Source organism: Furipterus horrens, unplaced genomic scaffold (assembly GCF_987537825.1).
Source record: "Furipterus horrens unplaced genomic scaffold, mFurHor1.1.pri manual_scaffold_11, whole genome shotgun sequence".
Lineage (NCBI taxonomy): Eukaryota > Metazoa > Chordata > Mammalia > Chiroptera > Furipteridae > Furipterus > Furipterus horrens.
This window is the reverse complement of record NW_028327181.1, coordinates 80877552-80901870: the sequence shown is the minus strand read 5'-3', so window position 1 is coordinate 80901870 and position 24319 is coordinate 80877552. Positions and strand designations below refer to the sequence as shown.

Genomic DNA, 24319 nt, shown 5'->3' with positions numbered 1-24319 from the left:
AAGCAGAAGCTGGAGGTCCACACTGGACCCTCTCATCTGTCCTGTGAAGGGGAGGGAAGTTTTGCGTCTATGCCAACAGAAGTGACAGGGTGCTCATAATCCCTTCTCTGGCTTCCGCTGATAGAATTTCAATCCAAAATTTCTAAGTTCAGCTGAAATTGATTAAATTTGCTGCTGCTAGGCAGAATGGAGGTCTCAAAGAGGGATATAGGGGAATTAAGTTGCATTTTTTTAGAAATCCCAAATTGTAACGAATTCATTTCTTCCCTCTGTTCAGTGAGAGGGTGGCTGCTATCTCAGGCCTTTCCAGCTGTGCCATCCACGAAGGGTCGAATCCCTGGGCCTCTTGACCTTGTTGCTGCCACTGCTGCTACTGCAGCTCAAGGGACTACCTAGTTTACATAAGGCACATCCCAGTGGGGTTCTGCCGGACCTAGCCATGGACTGTGGTTTGCCCCTGAGTTCTTAAGTCAACAGATACTATTAAGAAACCACTGTATGCAGGCCCTGGGTTGGGCACTGTGCCTGGTTCTGGGGGTAGTCAGTTGAGTAAGACACTGGCCTCATCCTCAACACATGTACAATCTTGTGGCAACAAACAATTAGAAGTCACTGGTTCTAGAACTTTAGCTGGGAATTGCTCCTGATAGCTGCTTTTAAGAATTGATATCAGCACATCTCCTACTGATAGTCAACAAATACTTATTTGAACACCTACTATATGCTGGGCTCTGTTTAGGTGCTTGGGATAAATCAGTGAACAAACAATATTAATATAAATAAAGTGACCTTGAAGTCTCTTTTTAATCTCTCTACCCATCTTGTCCTGGGGAAGAAGTTATTGGTGCTTCAAGCTGAACAACCAAATGTTAAATTTAATTATAAGGCATTTCCCACCCCCATATTCACCCCCTGAATTCCCAGCCCCTTTTGATCCCCAGTCAAGGCCAACTTCAAAAATCCCTTGGTAATCAGCTGGGAGCTTGCAGGCCCCAGACAGTCCTTCAGCAGCCTGTGGGAATGTCCCAAGAGGAATATTTTTTGTCAAAAGAATGACAGGAGTTTAATTACTGTGTGGCCCATGTTAGTGATTTCCATTTGACAGAGTGGGGCCCAGACAGTTCCTAGGAAGGCCCGTTGTGTGAGGTTGTGGCCGCTGGGGCCTGCTCCAGCCAGGGCAAGAGAGAGCCTGGGGCCTGCGCCCTGGGTGGGGGTAGCAGGAATGCTTTGAATGCCTCATCTACATGTGGCCTTGAGTCTTACCACTGGCTACTGGGGGCAGTTTAATTAATAACGTCCACTGCTTGTCATTTATCATTATCGAAACAGGAGGGGCCAGGGTGAGGGCAGCCAAGAGGGCAGGGGAGGCTCTCTCAAAACAAGGTACATCAATAAATTAAAGTTTTACCCTCCAGTCTCATGGGGTGGCCGCTGTTGGGCAGCCCCACATTGTTTTCCTCTTGTTCAGAAGGCAGTCTCGTCCTTCTGTCAGGGCTTTGCAGGAGCTTGTAAAGGGTTTCATCAATATGTATTTTTTCCTGTCAAATGTCAGTGAAGGGACTGGGTGTGTGGTACAAATGGGAAGAAGAGAGAGTGGAATGTATCCTGGGAATTGGTTCCCATTGGGACTGCAAACTAGAATTCTTGATTGACATATAACATTGTGTGAGTTTAAGGTATACAATGTAATAATTTGATGCACAGATATGTTGCAAAATGATTAACACAATAATGTCAATTAACACCTGTATCACCTCATAACTACCATTTTTGTGTGCTCAGTGAGAACATTTAAGATTATTCTCTTAGCAATTTTCAAGTCTACAATACAGTATTGTTAACTATAGTTATCATGCTGTTCATTAAACCCCCAGAACTTATTTATCTTATAACTGGAAATTTGTAGCCTTTGAACAATATCTCCCCATTCTCCCCAACCCCTTGCCCCAGGAAACCATGGTTCTATTCTATTTCTATGAGTTTGACCTTTTTAGATTCCACATATAAGAGATCATAGAGTATTTGTCTTTTTCAGTCTGACTTATTTTACTTAGCATAATCCTCTCATTGTCCATCCATGTTGCTGCAAATAACAAGATTATTTTTCATTTTTTATTGCAGAATAATACTCCATTGTATATACATACACCATGTTTTCTTTATCCATTTGGCTGGCAATGGACACTTAGGTGTTTTCTATGTCTTGACTACTATGAACAAGGAAGTGCAGATATCTCTTTGAGATAGCGATTTCATTTCTTTCAGATATATACCCAGAAGTACAATTGCTGAATTATATGGTAGTTTTATTTTTAACTTTTTGAGGAACCTCCATACTGTTTTCCATAGTGGCTGCACCAGTTTACAGTCCCACCAATAGTGCACAAGGGTTCCCTTTTCTCTACATTCTTGCCAACGCTGTTCTTTCTTGTCTTTTTGAAGAACACTTTGAGCCATGTGGATTGGGGGGTTTCCTTTAACCAGAAAGCTAAGTGTCTGGGATTTTTTACATTTTGTTTGTTCTGTTGTAAGGAGAGAAAACAAAGCATGGTGAACTACATTTGGCTTTGGAAGCTTCTGCTCCCCCCTGACTCATATGTCCCACTTCATTGACTAGAGCAAGCCACATGGCTAAGCCTGAGAGAGGCCAATGGGTGCGGGGAGTAACCTCCTTTGCCAGAGAGGAGGCGGGACTACCTGTAACTAGGGGACATTGTAGCATAGGCATTCAAGCAAGTAATTACAGAACAGGAGAAGGAGCATGGATTCCTGCACAGTGCTAGGAAGGGAAAGGAGCTAACTGCCTGGAAGTCACAGGAAGTTTCACAGAGGAGATGACATATGAGTTGGGTCTTGAAGAATGTGTAAGAGTTCACCAGGCAGAGAAAACAGGAAACCTTTAGGTGGAGTGGAAAGGCAAATGGCAAAGCAGGAAACTGCAAAGGCCTGGTGTGCTCTTCAGTGGCTACAGCTCGAAGGTGGGGGGCGAGGTGGAGGCGCCAACTCTGGACTGATGCACTAGGCCAGGACATGGGGCGCTTTGAGTATCAAGCTAGGGTTTGGGGCTTTTCTCTGAGAGTGAGGAAGAGGCACTGAGGTTGCTGAGCTGGACGTTGGGATGCTTTTATCGTTAAGTGCAGAGAAGCAGCCAAAGAAAAGGGGGCCCTAAATCGGGGAGAATCCTCCGAAGAGGCAAGCTTTTGGCATCGGAGAACACAGGAACAATCTCCAGGGATCCGCCGTTAGGGAACGGGCCCAGCTTGCAGGCAGCCGCGGACAGGGGCGCAGCAGAGAGGGCTGTCCTGGGGGTGCTGAGCCCCTGAGACCCTCCTGACCCCGAGCCGCCCCCTGCTCCGGGAGAGAGGCCCCTCCCCGGTCTCCGGAGGCCTGGCGTGGCGGATATTTGTCTGTGATACGATTGTAATTTGGGCCCCTTTTGGCCGCAGTAAATTGTCCTGTTTGCACAGCGCCAGGCTGAAATAGCCCGGCGCGCGCGCCCCAGGAAATGAGCTCACGGCCGGCCTGGCCGCCGCGGAGAGCGCCCTGCAGCCGCCCCGGCGCTCCAGGCGCCCCCGCCGGCCCCGTGCGGGCGGAGCTGCTATTTTTTCATTTGACCGACTTAAACAGGTAATTTGAATTATGATCATGAAAAAGTGCCCCAAAGTGTTCCGTCTGCCACCGAAAGCTCAGAGCAAAGTGAGAGACTCTGTAATAGGGATTTGGGAGGCTGCAGCATCCTCTTTCGGGGGCCCGAGGCGGCGGCGGACCAAGGCTCAGTCTGAGATGCGCGTCTTGGGCCACCTCCGAAGAGGCAAGGAAGGAAGCCAAAACCGCGGTGACAAGTTAGATTTCATAAAAATGATTTCTCAATAGGACTCTGCAGCCACGGGAGAGGACATTTGAAGCACGGTTACACCCACCTTCCCAGCCCCTGCGTGCAACACAAGAGCTATTTTAATTCCTCTAGCTTCTGGCGGCGTTTCACCCCTACGCGTACACAGACTTGTCAGCCTTGTAATAATCGTGGCATATGTACAGTTCCGTGCTCCCTTTTCCACATACTTTTAATTTCTAAATAGTCTCTTGTTACACAGTGTTCCAATTTACCATTTTCCTAGTGGCATAGGACTTCTTTGGATGTATATTATTAATAATATGTGCTATCATTTATAGGGCCGTCCCCCTATGTTGCCCGAGAAGGTGTCTCCAGTTTTTCCCCATCATAAATAACATTGCAATAAATGTCTCTGTAGATAGAGAATTGTTCTCTCTTCCTGATGAATTATTTCCTTAGGATTAATTCCCAGGAGGAAGATTATTGGGCCAAAGGCTATGAACATTTTTATGTTACTTGGTATTATTGCCAAATTGCTTTCCGAAAAGGTTGTGTCTGATAATTTATGTTTTCAAAGGAGGAGCTAACCAAATGTATACACTGCACTTTCCTATCCACACACAAAGGCCATGGCCCTGGGGGTCAGAAGAGCCGGTCCCTGTGGGCAGCTCCAGGTGGGGGTAGAGGTACAGGTGGAAAGCGACACAGAGGGGGGCAGTGCTTCAAGAGCCCTCCTCTGTGTCAGTACTTTCTGGAAGGGCAGGTTTCCTGGATTTTGGACTTCTTCTCCTACCCTTTCTGTCCTCTCTGTCAGATGTTTAAACCTGCCACTCCCAAGCCCCCACCTTACTGTTCACTCTCAGAGTCCCTTCTGCCAGGGCCACCTTCTGTCCATGGGAGGAAGACTTGGGAGTATAAATGAGACTCTATGAAAGGCTTTTGGGTCCCCCCAACAACGCTGACATGGCCAACCCACCCAGAACTGCATCTTGCACAAAGTTGGGGCCACGTTGCCGGAGTGGCTGCTGAGGAGGAGCAATCAAGTGTCTTCCCTTAGCCCAGTCGTCTTGCTTCCTACAGTGTTGCCGGGAAAATAGCACAACAATCCATGATGTCAGCTGAGGTGACACTAAAACAATTATGGGAGAAAAGACATCAGCAAATTGAATGTTTGTGGTGTGGACAGGAGATACTTTGTCTTTAGTTGCGTCTCCCCTAGATCCAACATGGTACTGTGGGCTGAGGTAAGTGAGACCTCTCAGAGTTGCTGCCAGGGTGGCAGGTGTGACAACAAGCTCCCAGCCACATGCAGCATGGCCATGGCAATAAGAACAAACCCTGTAAGGGCCAGAGGAAGGAGCAGTCTGCCCTGGCTGGGGAGTCAGGAACACTTCATCGATAAAATGAATTTGGGTCCATCTTTCAAGAATGTGTAGGACTGTAAAACCTTGATGGGGAGACATCATTCCAGGCAGAAGACCAGCACAAGCCATGGTATGGAGGTAAAGGACAAGAGAAGGGCTTTCACACATTAAAACAACCCTTGAACATCTGACGACCTCTAAAATTCTTCAATATCATGACAACAAGCCTTCCCTCCCAGCTCATCCTGGGCAGCCGTGTGTCTTGTGCACAGAAAGGTCAGAGGCAAGCTCTCCACATTGATCAGCTGGTCCTGTGAACTGGGTGAGGGTAGCTGCCCCTCCATCCCGAGGCTTTCCCATTCCAGATGGGCCCCCAGAGCCAGACATCTGCACAAGACCCCAAGACCCCACAATAGAGCCCTGGTCACTAATGCCTGGTCCTATCCTGGGAGAGTCCAGATTGGGGGCTGAAGGAAGGAAGCTCTCTTCTGGGAGAGGCCTGCATTTAGTCCCAACTCTGCTCCCTACTGTTGTCTGTACCCAGGTGAGTGGCTAATAGCTCTGACCCTCAGTTTCCTGGTCTATAACATGGGGACAGTAATAATTGTGCCCAATATCCAGTCCCCCAGTTTGCCCTTGTCACTTTTTGTATTGTCTTCAGGAATACGAACTGCCCTTTGGGAAGTTCCTCTTGCTGCCCCACAGTATAGGGCCAAGGGGGCTCTAGAACACAACCAGGGTCTTGAGGCGGGGAGGGATGGGTGAAGCAATCAGCGTGTTTGTTTCACTGAGGCACCTGGGAGAACATGATGAGCAGTTCAATTTCTGAGGCCCGCTGACGCTCCCTGGGTCCTGTTTGCTCTAAGTCTCTCCTCCAGCCTTCCCCTCCATTCTGTGAGTGCCCCCTCGCCCTTCCCATAAATTCCCAGTTTGCTTAAGTCAGCTGGAATCGAGGTTTATGGCTTGCAGTCAAACAATTCCCCCAATTCAGCGCTTCTATCCAATTCACAGGATTGTCGTAGAGATTAAAGGTGAGTGCACATGACGGGCACATTGCAAGGGTGCTAGAGATGGCTGTTGTCACCATTATTATTCTCAGTTAATCTTCACAATAGCCCATGCATGAGGCAGGTGGCGTACCCACTGTCCACTTGTCAAATGAAGAAACAGAGGCTCAAAGAAATCAAGTGGCCCTCCTGAGTTTCTTTTCTAAATGGTAGAGCAGGGACTCCATCCCGGGTATGTGCGATTGCAATGTTCCTGAGCCATACACTGTCCCTCACCACCCTAGGGCTCCTTCTGTGCTGGTACCCCTCGCCAAAGCATCACCCATCAGCCAAAACCACACTGCCTTCCAGAATGCTGCTGCAGCTCAGGCATTGGCCCAGCAGAGCAGGGCAGGATCCAAGAACATTGTTCTGGGGAGGGGGAGGAGGCCATCCAAGCTCTCCACGTGAGCATCCTGCAGCCCAGGGCTTGTCCCTGCTGTCTCAGGTAAAACTTTGGAAACCTCAACCCCTAATTACCGCCTGGCACAGAGCTCCCAGTGGTTTCCGGGTGGCTTGTATTGACTCGCACAGTCTTCATAGGACATGGGTCTGGGCTAAATTTAAGCACCGTCACAGACAATTTAACAGTTTTCTGTGGGGGGGTAATTTAATGGTAAACCATAATTACCGATACAACTGATACCTTAATTCCCAAAACAATCTGTGGAGGTGTGTGGAATTCAAATCAGTCCAATTAGAATTCCATCTTCTCATAATAAAATACAGCATAATTGCTAATTGCCCCCCTGGCTCACAATATTTTAAGGCAGAAAGTTGGGTTTGTTTTTTAATATGACTTTTATTTTAAAGTGTTTGTTTTCACTTTTGGACCATTGCCCATGAGCGGGAAAAGATCCAGGTCTCTGCTCAGGGCTCCCATGGGATCTCAGTGCTGTTCCCCTGGGCAAGAGCAGAAGGCAGAGGAGAGGGGCGGCTATGCATGGGGCTCCACTCACGCCAGAGGGCCAGCTCTCAGGAAGACCAGGAGACTCTCTGTTGATATAAGCCACTTGATTTTTAGGCACTTTTGAGTTGACAAAGCATTCTGATAAGCACTAGAGTCACACATGCCGAGGCTGTAAGCCAGACCATAGGGTGTGGGTACACTAGTTAAGTGCCATATCATTCAGTAGTCTGATCTGTAAAACGGGTATAATAATTGACCTTCCTCGTGGGGTTGTTAGGAATATTGATGCAGTGCAGGTGCATAGTAAGCACTCCAGAAATGGTAGCTGTATTATATCACAGAATTCACTCATCTGTGCTTCATAACATATGGAGAAATGCATACATAGATACATACTGAACACTGTATGTGCCAGGCATGGTTTTAGGTGCTGGTTCTAGGTGTTGGGGAGAAAACAGCGGACATATTAGATCAATCCCCTGCCTTTGTGTAACTTCCATTCTAATGGGGAACAGATGATCATAAACAAGTGAAAATGTAAAGTATTTTACCCTTTCCTGAGTGATGGGCTCTGGTACATGTGGTGTGGTCAGGGAAGACCTCCCTGAGGAGGTGATATCTGAGTTTATCAATCCCTAGAAAGCTGAATTTACAGATGAGGAAACTAGGGCTCAAAGGCTAAACTGCGAACAGCTTGCCCATACCATAAACGTTCGGGAAAGATGAACTGGGAGGAATGATCTCAGAGGAGAGGAACTGGGCGGTCAGGCAGTGAAGCCACAGAGGAGGCATGAGGACCTGAGGGACTGTGGTCACCACTCTCGACCTTTGTCGGGAAGACACCCCCAGGATCACTAGGAGGTCACAGTGGAGGAGAAAGTGCTCAGGCAGTGGGGTCAGAGACACCTGGCTTCAGATCCTGGCCCTGGACCAACCTGCTGTGAGGCCTGAGCCAATTGCTTCACCTCTTCCAGGCAACATCTTCTCCCCTATGAAATGAGAAAAGAAGACGTGTCATAGGGTCATTGGCAACAGTTGTATGGGATCATGTGTCTCAAGAACTGGGTCTTCAAGATGTTCCAAGTCTGTTCCCCTACTGAAACTGAGACCCAGAGAGAGGAAGTGACTTGCCCAAGGTCACACAGCAAGTCGTGATGGAGAGGAGGCAGGTTGTGGTCCAGTGTCCTTCTCATCCTTCCTGACAGCCAGGAGGCAGCTTCTTCAGTGGCCAGGTAGAGGACCTGGCAGGACACTCACTGACAGGCAGCAGGCCAGAGAGGAAGTTTCAAAGGAGGGAGAGTGAATGTCAAAGAGGCACCCCATGTTGATGTGCACCTGAGTTAGTGCAATATTAGCCATCCTGATTTCAAATTCAGGCTTTCCTTTACTTTTAGCTGCTGGGCATGTTGGAGACACCAGGAAAAGCGGAGCTGTTTTCAGGGACTAGGGGAGGTTGGAGGGATGGCAGGGACTGGTCTGGAACAGAGACCTTTTGCTCCAGGACAACCCCCTTCTTCTGAGAAGCCCTCTGGATTCCCAGACAGGCTCTCCCCTCCCCATTTGACAAATCCCACTTCCCAGCTGAGATCCAAGGGGCCTCCAAGATTAAAAACCTGGTCACCCACTGGTTATGGGGCAAATGGCTCCTATTACAAGAGGGCTCCAGGGGCCTGGGAACCCAGCAAGGGGTGAACAGGCGCCTGCTGACACCGTCTTATCCAAGGCCAGGGCCATTCATGACCCACATGGAGGTGGGGGTCTGGGGGCCACCCGAGCTCCCTGCACCTCACAGTAATTACCACTCTTTGACTGGCCACTGCCCAGACCACCCCACAGATGGGAATCTGGGTCCAGGCCGAAGAGGGCTTGGCTTGCTGCTTAGGAGCTCCCCTTCCCACGACTAGGGCCTGGGGGAGGGGGTTTGGGGGATGGATTCAGACTTCTAGCAGCCTGTGGGAGAAGCAGTGAAATTCAAGGACAGAGTCCCTAGAAACGGGGGCTGACAGTCTGGGAAGGCTGTTGGGGTTTAATTCACATTTTTAGCCAACGGACCCCTTCTGCTCCCATGCCCTCAGAGGCCTTCTGGATGTAATTTTAGACTTCTGTATCCCTGAACTCATAACTTCTGTGATGGCAGATGTTACTGGCATACTGAACAAGCACAACTCCTAGTATCAACAAAATGCAACTTTATTTATGTCGCCTACTTTCCTTTAAATTTTCTTCGGTGAAAGTAATCTCCCGTTTCCGAATGAAAACTCGCGCAGGCTGGTGACTTTTCTGCACACTCTTAGGTACAAGAGAGTTCTGACATCACTTTAAGTTATGAACACCATCAGTTCAGACACTAGAATTTCTGGGTTCTATGCCATATTCCTGTAGTAAGAATTGTCTCTTCGAGTAAAAATAACTAAAGGAACAATAACTAACGTCTACATTTGTTTTCTGACACAATTGTCATTCTGCAAACTCTGACTGAGGGTCCATATGTGGTTGATACTGGCTGGGAAAGCTCCACAGATAAGAAGACAGCCTCGTCTGGCTGTGTGCAGACCTGCGCTCAGCCACCAACCACATAGTGGCCAGAACCCAGAACCTCAGTGATGTCCTGGATAAGAAGAAACCCATTTATATCTCTGTTTAGGCAGCAATCAAGAAGCATGGTGCTCTACAGTCTAGAGAACACTTCTAAAGACCACATCTCATTTAACCTTCAGCAGTACCCATTTTACTGATGGGGAAACCGAGCCTGAGAGAGGCTAACTAATGTGCCAGACAACTCTTGGGATCTAACCAAAGTCCTCAGCCCCAACTTTGAAGCTCTCTCTGCTTCAACCACCAGCAGCTTGTGCATTTAGGGCCACATTCTGACTCTCTCTTTTGTTCCTTACGTGGGAGAAGAGTGAGGCAGGGAATTTGTACTCCGAGAAATAACCAGGGAGGAAGGGCGGGCAGTCTAAATCCTTCCCTGTGATCAGCTTTAGAAAGCCGTCAGGCTCAGACCAGGAAAGCCGCAAAGCAAAAGGCAGCTTTTAACTCCAAAAGTTTGAGAAACCATGCAAGCCCTCGAGTGCTATATTATTGGTGAGCAGAAGAACTTCAGGAAAAATGAAGACCTGGAGTTATTAGGAGTGAAAACACTGTTCGGAAATTGTAGGGAGCAGCATGATCGCTGCCAGCAGCTCCTGGCTTACATTCATTCTCTCAGCCACCTCAACATTAGGGGAGATTTTCTTTTCCCAAGAGTTCAGGGAAAAAAAATTCCCAGAATAGATCCTTATTGGCTCTGCTACATCCCATGTCCCTCCCTAAACCAATCACTATAGCTGGGGCATTCGGGGACCTGACTGGCCAGTCCTGGGTCACATGACTGGTCTGATGCACGGCAAGCTGGAGTCAGCTCCTCCTGAACTACATGTACGGCTGTTAGGGAAAGGATGTTACCAGAAGGGGGACTGGGGGAATGGAAAATTAGAGAGGCAAGAGGGCTTTGTACAGATTAAGGATTTCTACTATATAAATTGGCAGTAGGAGCTAATGGATGCTTTTACACAGGATTCAGGGAGGTGAATCAGGCAAAAGTGAAATTGTTGCTTTCTCTGACTTTTAATGATTAGATGTCAATTAAATATACATTGAAATTGTTGTTTTTTGTGACTCTTAATCATTAGATGTCAATTAAACATACTTAGCAATATGGCATAATGATCAAGAGCGTAAGACCTGATTCTGTCACTTACCAGTGATTTTGAGGAAATTACTTAACAGTTCTCTATGATTCAGTTTCCTCATCTACAAAATGGGTGTAACAATAATAAGTGTTCCCAGGCTTTTTGTACAGATTGAGTGAACATATACATATAAGGCACTTAAAGCAGGGCTGGCCCAAGTATTTGCTTCAGTTCCCAAGATCAAGGCACCTTCAGCTCTGGCTGCACAGACCTTACCAGGTTGGCCTGGCAGGAGGAGCCAGCCTGAGCAGTGACCCAGTTGCCCGCTGCCCTCTGCAGCCTCTCGTGGCTGATAAACAGGAAGGTGGCAGAGCTGCTTGGGTGCCCATGCCACCCCCACAGCCCTGTGTCTGGCCCCAGCCCTTGTCTCTACTCGAGGCTGCGGTGAACCTGGATGGTGCTACTCTCAGTACAAACCACAATCCGTCACAAATTGCCCTGTGGTGAGTAACGAGCACATTTATAATTGATGAAACCAGGGGGCAAGAGCTCATTGCTGAGATGTTTAGTAAACAAAACCCTGGCCTTCGAGTGGGGTTAGGGATGCTTGAGAGAAAACAAGGAGACAGAAAAGGGGAGCAGCTCCCTCTGAGAGTACTTAAAAGGCCCCATCTGTCAGCTTTTGTTTTTATTATTAAACTTACTTTGAAAATTTTCAGTCCTACAGAAAAGTTGCAAGAATATTATAAACTGCCATAGACTTATCACCTAGAGTCACCCATTCTTACGTGTTGCCAGACTTGCTTTAGTTCTTTCTTGCTATTCATGTGTATATCTAATATAATAATATACATGTTGTAATTTTACTTTTGTTTTGCTGAACCATTTGAGAGTAGTTGCAGAGATCATGACTGCCCCCCTCCTAAACATTTCAAGCAAATTCTTTTCCATATCTTCAGGAGAATATTCAACATCAGAAAATTGAATATCAGCAGAATACTGTGATCTAATATATAGTACAGTCCATTTTCAAATCTCACTGATTGTCTAATATCATCCTTTATAACAGCCAGGTTTTTTTGTTTGTTTGTTTGTTTTCAATCCAGCCTGACAAACTCTTCAATAGTCAGGGTCTCAGGGAATTGGCTCCAGTGGCTGCCTGCCCCATTGGACCAGGACCCCACAGTCAGGTAAGAGGTATGAAGTCGTAGTCAGGTCAGAGAACAAAGCCAAGTGGGATGACAAGTGGGGCCCGACTTAAGAGCTGGCTAAGCCCTGGAAGCTTCTTCCAGAGGGTCCAGGTGAGCCTGGGGGAGGGGGTTCACACAAGTTCTCCAAGGTACTGGGAGCCCAAGGGAGACAGGAGGCTCCCACACCTCCTGTTACATCATCTAATCCCTGGGCCCAGATAGGTGGGGGCAGGAGAGCTGTGTTAGAGAGATGGGCAGACAGCCAACCTTTCAGGCACTGACACTGGCAGGAGAGAGACAACCTTGTCATCTGAATGTTAAGTGGCTAATTTGAGTATTCACTTAACAAGTGTTTATTACACCATTGCTAGGAATGGAGAACTATTCTAGGTGCTGGAGATAAAGCTGGATACAGCCCAGCCCTAGCCTCCTGGTGTTTTTGTGCTATTGAGAGATATGACAGTTTAGGTTGTTGTTATGAAAATAGTCACTCCTCTAGCCACCGACCTGCCCCCACCCACACATTCACATACCTGTTATGGCAGTGTGTGTATTCCTCCCCACTCCACTGGCATTGGACTTGGCCATGACACTTCTTTGGTCAATAAAATGTTTGCAGCATGTCATGCTGTGAAGTTCAGCTTGACTTTTAAGTTCCTGCCATTCTCTCTGAGAAGAACAGGCCCTGGAGTCACTGGTTCCAGGAGAATAAAGAAATGCTTGGAGCAGACCTGCGCCTGAGCCGCAGCCTGGAAGCACAGTGCCCTGGCTGATGTACAGGCTCATACATGAGAATAAATGCCTGTTGTTTTAAGCCCAAGTATTGGGGTGATTTGTTACGCAGCATTATTTCAGCAATAGCTGACTAAGATGGGCAGAGATGGAACAAAAACAAGCCAACTAGTAAATGGATGATGTCAGGTGGTCATAAGAACATGCAGACAAAAGCTGGACAAGGGGAAGAGAGTGGCAAGTGCTCTTGTAGATAGCGGGGCTGGGGAAGGCGGTCTGATAAGGGAGCAAGGATCTGACAGAAGTGGGGGAATGAGTAATGTGGTTATCTAGGGTAGGGAATTTCAGGCAGAGGAAACAGCAAGTGCAAAGGTCCCGAGGCAGGAATGAGCTTCATGTAGGAATAAGGCTATGTGACTGGAGAGGAAGGAGCCAGTCAGAGGCTTGGTGGGGGTGACAGGAGATGGCTCAGGAAGGGGGCTGGGGACAGATCCTGTGGAAAGGACATGGGATTTTATGCACATTGTCTCATATAACTTGTTTCTAGCTGTCTGCTGAAAGAGCCAGAGAACATGTGAAAAAGCAGAGTTGGCCTGTGGACGACCCTCCCCTCCCATGTTTGGGATCTGTGAGGACAGAACCAGTATAAGCCACAGTCAAGCCAGTGTCCTGGGGCCCTTCCCAGCCCTCATATTCCTGCTTTTCCTTATGGTCCCCGAATCCTTTATCTCTGTGTCTTTCCCCACCCTTACTTCTCTCGTACCTCTCCGTCACCCCCACTGCCTTCTCTGCCCCTGCCCCCGCAACTAGATCTCCAACATTCAGCTCTTACCTTTCTGCTCCTCTCAGTCAGCCCCATCTCATTTCTCAAGGTGAGGATGACTTCCAGCTCTCTCACCCATCCCTGTTGCTGGGACCCTGGGCATTACCTCACTGTCTAGACATGTCCCCCTGGTGGCCTGTGGTTCTCTCACACTGGACTTGGTTGAAGCTGAGCCCATCACTGAGGGGAGGGGCTCTCAGAGAACTGGCTGAAACCTAGGAGCTTCATAGACCCCTCCCGGAGTCCATTCAAGTTCACAGGTCAGCATTGGCTGGGCTACTGGCTTCATTTTTCTAAAATGCTGATTTCAAACATCACTCTTCAGCCCCTGCCTTGGCTGGCTGCTCTTCCCCATGGGATGAAGCAACCCTCCTCGGCTGGCACTAAAATGCTTCTCCAATTGGGTCTCAGTTTACCTTTGCTCCCAGGTATACCCTCCCCTGTAGCCTAGTGGGACCTCCACCCCCCTGCCCTGGCCTCAAGCACACTTTGCATCCAGGCTTTCGCCTTCCCTTGTGATCAACTGATATTTACTGAGGACTGCTATGTGCAAGGCACTGTCCGTGGGACCAAGGAGCAGGGGCACCCAGCAGACCCCTGTCTTCATAGAGTCTACAGTCCCCAGAGCCCCCTAGGGTGACTCGAACCTCCCTGCACTCCTCCTTCCTGCCCCGCCATCCATGCTGGGCCACTCAGGGCCTCAGTGACCAATGCGTCTCCTACCCCCAGGCTGTTGTTAGGCATATAAGCATATCTTGCTTTGTGTCTGATTATCCTTTTAGATGAAGATTTCGTTTTAAAAAAATTTGTAAAAGTAATATCTGCACCCTTTCCTTAAAAAAAAAAAAAAAGGAAGTGTCTTCAGCTGCTGGCCACTGTACCCCCTTCCCAGCAGAGAAGAGCAGACTTGCACCTTAATTTCCCCAGTGGCAGATGAGGCCAGCGTCGGGGACCCCACAGCAGTCTGGGCATGAGCTATGCTGCAAACAGCCGAATCAAAGCCTTTTCTGAGAGCAGGAATAGCCTTCCAGGGCTGGGGAAGAGAGAAGAGAGAACATAAGAGAATTGAGTTCTTGATGGAAACTGGGGAGCCCCACAGAAGGGAGACCCAGAGTCAGGGAATTCCAAGAGAGCGTGTTCCCATGCAGCGGCCTGACAGGACACCAGGAAACCGTGACCTGCCGATTGCATGACTGCAGCCTCTCTGAGATGCCGTGTTTCCCCACGAGAAGGGGCATCGCCACACTTCCTAGGGAGCAGCAAGTGCCACAAAAGCCCTTCGTAAACTGTGACATCGAACACAAATATGAGGGCGGGCTGCTTTCCTGAGCAAGGGTCTGGTTCGTGTGCCACATCCTGCACTGGGTCCTGAGCCACTTGAGGACAAGGACCACATTTATATATATGTCTTCTCTGTGTGCCCTAGTGCCTGGCACTGGGCAGACGGGAACACAAATGCATCCGTTATGCACCTGCTGTGTATTAGACCCCTACAGGGGTCCCACACGTATGGCTGGGAGGAGCCTCAGAGCTCAGACCCACCCTCTACACTGATGGGAAAATCAAGGCTTACAAAGGTGACTCGACACCCCCAAGCAATAACAGAGCCAGCACTCAAGCCCTGAGGAATGAGTGAGTGGGCGGGGCTGGGGGGTTGGGGGGGATGAATGAACTGAAATGGGGCAGCAGTCAGTGTGAACTATGGTGAGTCTCAACCTTGACTCTGGCTAGTGGCCCTGTTAGTATTGCTGTCTCTCTGGGGGCTCTTAGGAATCTCCAAGGAGCCCCCTGACATGCAGGGCCCAGGTGTGGCCGTGTGCCGGCGGCCTTTGCCGTGGGCTGCCCAGCTTTGCCACCCTGGCCCAGGAGCGCTACTTCCAGCTACTCTGGCCCAATTTCTTACAGGCTGCTCTGCAGTGGCAGCGTCCCAGCACCGCTATAAATAGCATCTCTCCTGGGCTCCAGACGGCCAGTTGGCAAACACTGTAATTTGCTGAAAAGTTTGGAATGTGTCTAAAAATGAAGAAGGCAAATGAGACCAGCCTTGAGGGGGTGCAGCCGACATATCCATTTCAGAGAAGGCCCGAGCCACTGTCCTGCTCCTCGCCAGCGCCTTTACAAGGGCGCTGCAGGCCCGGTTTCAGCGAGAGGGAGCAAATGTGTGGGTCTCAGAAGTAAATATTATCATTTCCCCAGAAAGAGGCCACCTCCTGTATTAGCCTCACCTCTGATCTTCCTGTCCCAAGAAGGAGAGAAGCTGCTGCCCCTGGGAGGGGGCTGCCACTGCTTACTTAACCCTTTCTTGGACTGTGCTCACCAAATCAAAGGATCTGGTGAGCACATAAGGATGGTGAGAGCCAAATAATTTCATACAACTTCCCCAGTTTGCAAGTGAGGAAATGATTTGACAAAAACCAGACAGAAAGTTCCTTCAGAACTAGATTTAGGTCAAGGTCCCTGGGTTCCCAGTTGAGTGTCAGCCAAGTCTTAGACTCCCAGCCTCCTGGGAGGGGTCCCCTCTCATAGGGATGGGGGAAGGGTGCCGTGACTCTGTGAGTGTTGACATGGAGAAGGCAATGAACCTTGCTGATGCTCTGGTCTGATCCTTACTGGCCCCAGAGGTAGACTCATCCTCTCCCACAAACCAGAAAAGTCTGAAGAAGAACTCACTGCTCTGCCCCCGAGCCAGGACCAGGGCTTTCCCCCACTTCAGGTAGAGCTCACTGATTAAAAAGCCATCCTTTTTTACCGTGGCTGATGTGGCTCAGTGGACTGAGTGCCAGCCTGTCTGTGAACCAAAGGGTTGCTGGTTTGATTCCTGGTCAGGGCACATGCCTGGGTTGTAGGCCAGGTCCTCAGTTGGAGGCACGCAAGAAGCAACCAGTTGATGTATCTCTCACACATTGATGTTTCTCTCCCTTTCTCTCTTCCTTCCTTCCCCTCTCTCTAAAAATAAATGAATAAAATATATTTTTTTAAAGTCATCTTTTGTTATTTTTTGTGCTATCTTCCAGGGTTTGATTTTTCTCTAAAGGAAGAACCAGAGCATTGAAAACAGTAGTAGACTGGGAATCAGGAATTCTGAGATGGAACCCCAGATCCTGCACTATCTCACTATATGACCTTGAGCAAGACACTTCCCTTCAAAGAGCCTCAGTTTACCCATATGTAAAACTATTATGACAACAAAAGCTTCCATTTACAGAGGATATAAACTTGTGCTTTATGTATATTTGTTCTCTTTATCCTCATAACAACCAAATTACAAGATATATTTTTATCCCACATTACAGATGAAGAAGTTGAGGCAGAGAGAATTGATAAGTTGTCCAAGATGGCACCATTTTTTTAAAAAGCTTGTAACCTACTGCACGAGATATTCCGAAGTCCCTTTCAGCTCTAATAATTCTGCTTTGGGTCGCTCCAAACACAATAGGAACTAGTAATAGCTCAGTTGGCAGGTCCCAGCTCTTGTCTGCCAAGAGGCAGTGTTTGAGGCAGGGCCAGGCAGGGAGCAGGGACAGTTCACATCCATGGAGAGGCTGTTCGTGAAGAACCAGCCAGGATGCCCTGGTCTTGGTCCATCAGCTTTGGCCGAATCTCTCTTGGCAGAAGGCACCTACCTTCCTGAGGGTCCACCAGCCTGGAATTGTGGCTGAAAAGCGACATCTAGTGGCCAGTTTTAGAACTCTATGCTTCATTTCCTGGGGCAGCCCTAGAGGACAATGAAGAATGGGGGGAAATATTACATTATAAATATTATAGACTAGGATGGTCATCTAAATTATTTACAGAGTTTTTAAAAACAAAGGCACCAGGGCCTCAACCCAAACCTAGAGAATAAGAACTCAAGAAGAAGGAGGGGAGAGTCTGTCTTTTAGGCCCAGGTGATTCTATTGCAGCCTAGCTGAGAACCCCAAGAAGAGATGGCTTTTGGTGCGGGGTACCTGTGCTGGTTATAAGAACTCAGTTGTAGCATCTTCAACTAGTGTTTCAATTCTGTCTGAGCTACAAGAACTTTCTAGGCAACCAACAAAACTAAATCCATTAGGCATTATTTACAAAAGGAAATCTAGCAGCACCTTAAATTTGATTGGTGCTTTATTAGAAATAAATGATAGCTGGTAGGAAAAATGTTAATATGGAAATGGAATCATCATGTTAGATCAATGTCAATAATATTTAGTCCGTAGGTAGAGAATACAAAGGTCAGTCTCTCTCTCTCTCTCTCTCTCTCTCTCTCTCTCTCTCTCTCTAATACAGTGATTCTCAACTGCAGTCGATTTGGCCTCCCAGGGGGCATTTGCAATGTCTGAAGACATTTTGGTTGTCACAACAGGGGAGTGTTGACGTCTAGTGAGCAGAGGCTAGGGATGCTGTTGAATATCTTATAATGCACAGGACAGACCCCCCCACGAAAAGAATGATCCAATCCAAAATGTCAATAGTGCTGAGGCTTAGAGCTCTCCTATCTTTAGGCCTCCTGAGGGTAGGGACTCTGACTCCTGCATCCTCCCCACCAGGACCTGGCAAGGGGTAGGTTCCCAGTCCACACTGAATGACAAGAGTGCAGGGAGAGTTACTAGGAAGAAAAATATTTGGTGGGGACACATTTGAAAACCTCCCTAACCTGCACACAGTTCTGGGTGCATTTCTACATGACACCAACTTCCTAAAGCTGAAAAATCTCATTCTCCAGCTGGGCGGTGCCCATCTAGATCAAATGCCACCCGGGAAATGGGGTAGAGCCGAATGGCAAGGAGAGTTCAGCCCCAGGATGAAACGGATTGAATCTCAGGTCTTCCAAGCTGTGCAACCCTGGGCAAGTCACATGACTTCTCTGTGTTTTATTCTTCCTCTGTACAGTGAGGCTCACACACATCCTCCCAGGTTGTTGTGAGGGTTAAATGGCATCATGTGCATAAAATGCTTAGCCTAGAGCTTGGCCCTGTAAGTGCTCGTTAAATGTTAGCTATTATTGGTATTACTACTGTTCATGTCTGGACTTGGTTGTGTGCAGCTGCACCACTGCCAGAGACAAGCTATCACCCACGTGGTACTTGAGCGTGAGTAGTAATGAAGCATAACTAACGGATGCAGATAGAAGCAGAGGATCCTAGGCCCACTGACCCTGAACCTTCGAGGGAGGGGCCTGAGAATGTACAATGATAGTGAACTCCCAGGTAAATTTGGGCAACCTGGCTTTAATAGAAAGACTTTGGAGTTAAGCCACCTGAGTTCAAATCCAGACTCTGCCACTGACTGACTGGGTGATCTTGGGCAAGTTATTTAGCTTCTCTGTGCCTCAGTTTCCCCACCTGTTAGAAACCTGCCCAGCACTACTCTAGCATCCAGTAGGAGTCAACAAATGGCAGCTCCTCCCCAACCCTTCGCTAGCTCTATAATTGGTGATTTTCACCTTCATCATCCATACAAAACCTGTTTCCTGGCCCCTGCATTTCCCTCAGATTCATCCTTTTTCTTAGCCCCCACTGGTATGAGATGAGGACATTTGTCACCCACTGACCACCTCACAGGTTTCCCCAACTCCTTACCCACTTCCTCGGGGAGTCCTTCAAACAGCAGCAACAACAGAACCCACACTGTGGTTTACAGTTTTGAAAGCATTTTTCCTAATTGATTTTTCCCAATCATCCTGCATTGTCGTCATGACCTCACTTAACCGAATAAACCTCTAAGAAATGTCACCAGTACCACTGGTGCTGCTGTGGTAGCAGTCCACAGCCTTTCAATCTGAGCCACTCATGTTCTGAGCTACATGCAAACCTAAGGCCACTCAGAGTCAAGCTCTATGCTCCTGCCCATCAGAAACACGCCTCTGTGCCCCAGGCCTCGAGACTCCCCTATTACGCCCTCTCCCCCTGGCCACACAATGCCCAGGTACCAGCAGGAAGAAGCAGCAAAGTTTCAAGATTTCATTTGTAATTCTTTGCAGATGAAATGTCAGAAATATTGGAAAGACAGAGTCATAAATCTGATCCTAATACAGCATAGAGCTTATTAATGAAGAATAAATCACCAAGGGACCTTCCCTGGAGGGCTCCGCCGGGGCCCGAGGGGACGATGGCATATTTATGTGCAAGTGGATCAGGTCTTTTACTTTCTCAGATATATGGCCAAGGCAGATTTGTCAGGGCAGTAGCCTTAACATCAACCAATTATATTTTTTTTAGTGAAATTAATCTATTCTATAGAAATCTCCTAAGCATTTATTGGATTAGGCCCACATCCAAATGTAGAAAATTAGACACACACACACACACACACACACACACACACACACACACACACACCACTGTGGGACACTGGCAGGCTCAGAAACAGAACAGCTATACACCCTCCCCCAAGATGCTCCCTGACTAAAAAGTTCAGGTGAAAGGGGCTGGAGGGGCCCGCCTTCACTGCCCAGGTGGGTCAACTGAGGCACAGAAAGGCAACAACCTTTCAGTCACCTAGATGGCTATGGTTGATGTGAGACAAGAACCCTAGACTCTTTTTCCCACCCCTCAAAAATATCCACGCCCTAATCCCCTGATCGTCCTAACATAACTATGTTACCTTACCCAGCAAAAGAGACTTCCCAGGTGTGATTACATGAACGATACTGGGGAGATTATCCTCGATGGGTCCAATATAATCAAAAGGGTCCTTAGAAAGGAAAGAGGGAGGGAGGCAGGAGAGCCAGGGGAGGAGAAGCAAGGACAGAATGAAGGCCAGAATGATGTGGGGGGTTCCTCGGCCAAGGACTGCGGCGGCCTCTGGAAGTGGGAAACAGTGAGGAGATATGTCCTCCCTCAGAGGCTCCAGGAGGAAGCCTGGCTCACACCTTGATCTGGGGACTGTTTACCTTCACACTGTAAGATATTTGTGTTGCTTAAAGACACTAGACTTGTAGTTTGTTATAGCAGCAAGAGGAGACTAACACAGTTTTAGAGAGAAGCTTCGTCACAGGAACCGCACCAGCAGTGTCTGCAAACAGTACAAGAGAGGGACCCCTACCCCAGGTCACCGCAGATCATCCCCGGTGTCAGGGACCTCCTCCCATCCAGAGGCCGCTGGGCATCACCTCCCGCCTGCTCTTCCCTTGGTGGTGACTCACCCTTTCTTGCTGGCTGCCATAGGGTCTCCTCCCATTTCCTTGTTCCCTCCTCTGCAGCTTTTCTGCAGCCTGACCCACCGCAGTCTTGGGAGAGGCAGTCACGCCCCAGCAAGGTGAGCGCTATGCCCTCCCCTCTCCCTCCCACTCCGCTCAAGGATTTTCTTACCTCTGAGAAGCTAAGGAGACCGTGACCTTGTCCAAGGCATGACCCCTGCAGCTGCTCCTGTTCTCAGCCGTCACCCCCACCAACCCTCATGGCCTCAGAACCAAAGAGCAAGCTGTCCCTTCTCTGTGCCACTTGGGGGGCCTGTTCCAGTCTGGATTCCTCTCTCCATCCCACAGGAAGCGGCCGGGAGACAGACCCAACCAGGGGGGTGGAGGGGAGGTGAAGAGTGGTGAAAAAGAGGCCAGGAGGGGCTGCTGTTCTCAAAGCCTGGCCAGTGGCCTGCCTAGCCTGGCTGGTGGCTTATTAAAGTGTGTGTTCCTGACACAGCACAAATGCCACCTTGACAGGGCAGAGTCTTGAAGGGGAGCCCAGGAATCTGCAGTTTAACACGCTCCTGGGTTGTGTCTGACTACACGGAAATTATGGGTGGAAAATATGGCCGTGATGCCAGCCCTCCTGGCTGAACCTTCTTAGTTCGGCTGGGAGTTATTTAACCGCCCCAAGCCCCAGTGTCTCTTCCATAAAGTGGGGGGCTCTGGTATGCATGTGACAGAAGTTAGGAGGATTAATGTAAATACATACATTACATTGTGGATGCTCTGACCATATCCCCTGGGACCCCATCATCTTGGAGCCCAAGGGAACTTCTGGCTGTCTGAGGGCCAGAGAATGAATGTCCCCATCCCAGTCAGCAGGCTCACCAATGACAGGATGGAGCTGGTGTATAAATGCCCTAGCTCTCTCAGCCTTCGGGCTGGACCACGCTGAGGTGTGGGTCCCAGGCTGGTCCCCTGAGTCCCCCAGCGAGATTAAGTCCCACTCACCCACAGGGTAACTTGCCTAATGACAATGCCCTTTGCAAATTGCCTTCCCTACCTCGCTTTCCCGCTCTCCTCCTGGAGTTTATGGTGAGCAACTCTCAAATAAACAATGTGCCCTAGAAGCCTCCTCTCGGGCCGGCTTCTGGAGGACCCCCCGTGAAGATGAGCCCCAGCGCAGGTCTGGCAGCCAAGAAGTGACTCCTCTTGGCTCTCAGTGTGGAAACTAAGTTAGCCCAGACCAGGCCGAGTCACCACAGGACACTGCATAGTGCTGTGGCCTGGAGGGGAGGGTCATCATGGTCCCAGGGGAGCCAGCTGACCCTTTCCTTTCCTAGATTCTCAATATCTGCAAGCTGGGAGCTCTATTACCAACTCCAATAAACTCATCTCCCCTGATCCCAAATCCCTCAAGTCTGAAATCACCCCAAACCACTCTTGTCTCTAACCCAATCCTTTTCTGGTTTCTCCAACAGAGCAAACACTCCTTAGAGATGCCTCACATGTAAATCTTGCCTCTGCCATGCCCAGCCCCAGCTGCCTGGGCCCCTGCCACATGAATTCTAGCCCCCAGGGGCATTGAAGTCACCTCCCAGAGAAATCCCTATGATTTCATCTTCTATTTAATCTTTATTTCTCCTCATACTTTTTAGAACTTCAAATAATTTCTCATTTGTGGCAACTAGGAAGCCATAAATCGCCCCTTTATGTCTGAGGAAAATCAATTGTTATTTGACACTTTACCTTAATATTCCTGACTTCCTTCAACTGTAATAAAGCTTCCATCTGCCTTTTATTTTACAGGCAATTAGTAAGTCACCTTTTAAAAATTTTTCCACATTTTCTATCAAATGAATGCCAGGATCGAAAGGGGAGAGCTGTTTTATGGGATTGAACTCACTGAGTAGAAGGGGTTTATCTGTAGCCTTCATGGTACCAACACTCATTACTGGGTTTTATTGATTTGGGGGCTTTTTAACCCTTAGCAATAATACAGGTGTCACCTGCCAGCAGCACTGGAGAGGGGGCGGGGATGCTGGGAGGGGCAGGGAGAAACCGGCTCCATTCTGAGCTCTGGGCCTACACTGGAAAGGCAGAAAAATGAGTTCTAACCCTTTGAAATGTGATCATTCCTGGCCCAACCACACTCTCAGAGCTAAATCACAGCCCAGACACCCTCTTTTTTCCTACTTTGGGTTTTTTTCCCTCAAATTACCCAGGAGAATGTGACATTGTTGCCCTCCCCACCACCACCACCCAAACACACACACACACACACACACACACACAGAGGGTCAAAGGAAAGCGAACTGTTCTTGGGGGTCCAAGGGCCTGGGTGTGGGTCCTGGGTCTACCTCCTTGAGCCCTGGGACCTTGGGCAGGTAAGTGAAGAAAGAGCTGAGGCTCAATTTTCCCAGCTGCAAAGTGGAGAGAAGAATCTCCCTCCATCCCCCTCACAAGGCTGCTGGTGTCTACCCACTGGACCCCATTTGTGAGAAATGCTTAGAAGACCATCTTTTTTTCTAAAGATTTTATTTATTTTTAGAGAGAGGGACAGGGAGGGAGAAAGAGGAGAGAAACATCAACGTGAGAGAGAAAAACATCAGTTGGCTGCCTCCAGCACACCCCCAGTGGGGGAACAGGCTTGCAACCCAGGCACGTGTCCTGACCAGAAATCTCACCAGTGACCTTTTGCCTTGAAGGACAGTACCCAACCAACTGAACCATGCTGGCCAGGGCTAGAAGACCATCTTAAGAAACTACTTGGTGAACTTACAAGAACTAGGGTTACGAGTAGAAATCTCAGTCCACAAACTCCAGAATGACACCTCCCTTGTTTTTCTAGAATACATCCCAATCTGTCCTGCACCTCCATTCTACAGAGCTAGTGGAACTTTGACCCCAGCCTTTCCCCAGCAGCCTCCCCACCTCATCCACTGCACCCCTTCCTACAGGCCACCATCTGACCCCCAAAGCCTGGGATACCTTCCTTTGTCCTGACAGGAGGGCTGGGAGCTTTCAAGCTGTCAGCAGGAGATGGGAGTCCAGTAGCTGAGGACAGAGTCCAAGGTGAAAAAGACAAGGTGGAAAAACTTCCCCATACGTCCGCGATGAAACAAATACAGGAAATGTTCTTGGTAGAATCTGGGTGGCAGGTATATGGTGCTCACGCTAAAGTTCTTTCAACATTTCTGTATGCTGAAATTTTCCATTAAACTCTTGGAGGGGGAGGAAAAACTCAATCCGGGGCAAATTTCCTTGGTGGGAGATAGGAACTAGCATGAGCAGAGGAGGAGGAAGGCAGGGGGCCTTCTGCATCCAGAGGAAGCAGCTTATGGGCACTGCTATATTATTTGTGGGCCCAGTGCAAAATGAAAATGTGGGGTCCCTTCTTCATACGTTATTAAGAATAGCAAGATGGCAACAGCAGACAGCAGGCATTAAACTAAGTGCCAGGGCCTTTGAAGGGGGGGCCCTATAGGTCTGCACAGGTCATCCACCCACGAAGCCAGCCCTATCTGTTTGGATGAGAGGTCTGTTTTGACCAACCCCTTCCCACCCATCTCTCCATGTCTGATCTTAAAAAAAAAAAAATTCCCACCTCTGAACCTAGCATCTTATGCAAGTGAACAATAAGGTGGGT

At 48.7% G+C, this 24319-nt stretch overlaps 1 long non-coding RNA gene across 2 annotated transcripts; it reads right to left on the bottom strand.

The window, feature by feature from the left end:
• Window positions 1-7561: 7561 nt before the first annotated feature.
• On the bottom strand, window positions 7562-20808 carry LOC149998547 (uncharacterized). 2 transcript variants are annotated; one of them, XR_016514217.1, is made up of 4 exons: window positions 20692-20808; window positions 17195-17286; window positions 8091-8144; window positions 7562-7591 (listed from the first exon to the last, which is right to left on the bottom strand). It is a non-coding gene; the product is annotated as an uncharacterized LOC149998547 (long non-coding RNA). The 2 variants fall into 2 exon arrangements; XR_016514216.1 differs by having other exon boundaries at window positions 7568-8144.
• Window positions 20809-24319: the final 3511 nt, after the last annotated feature.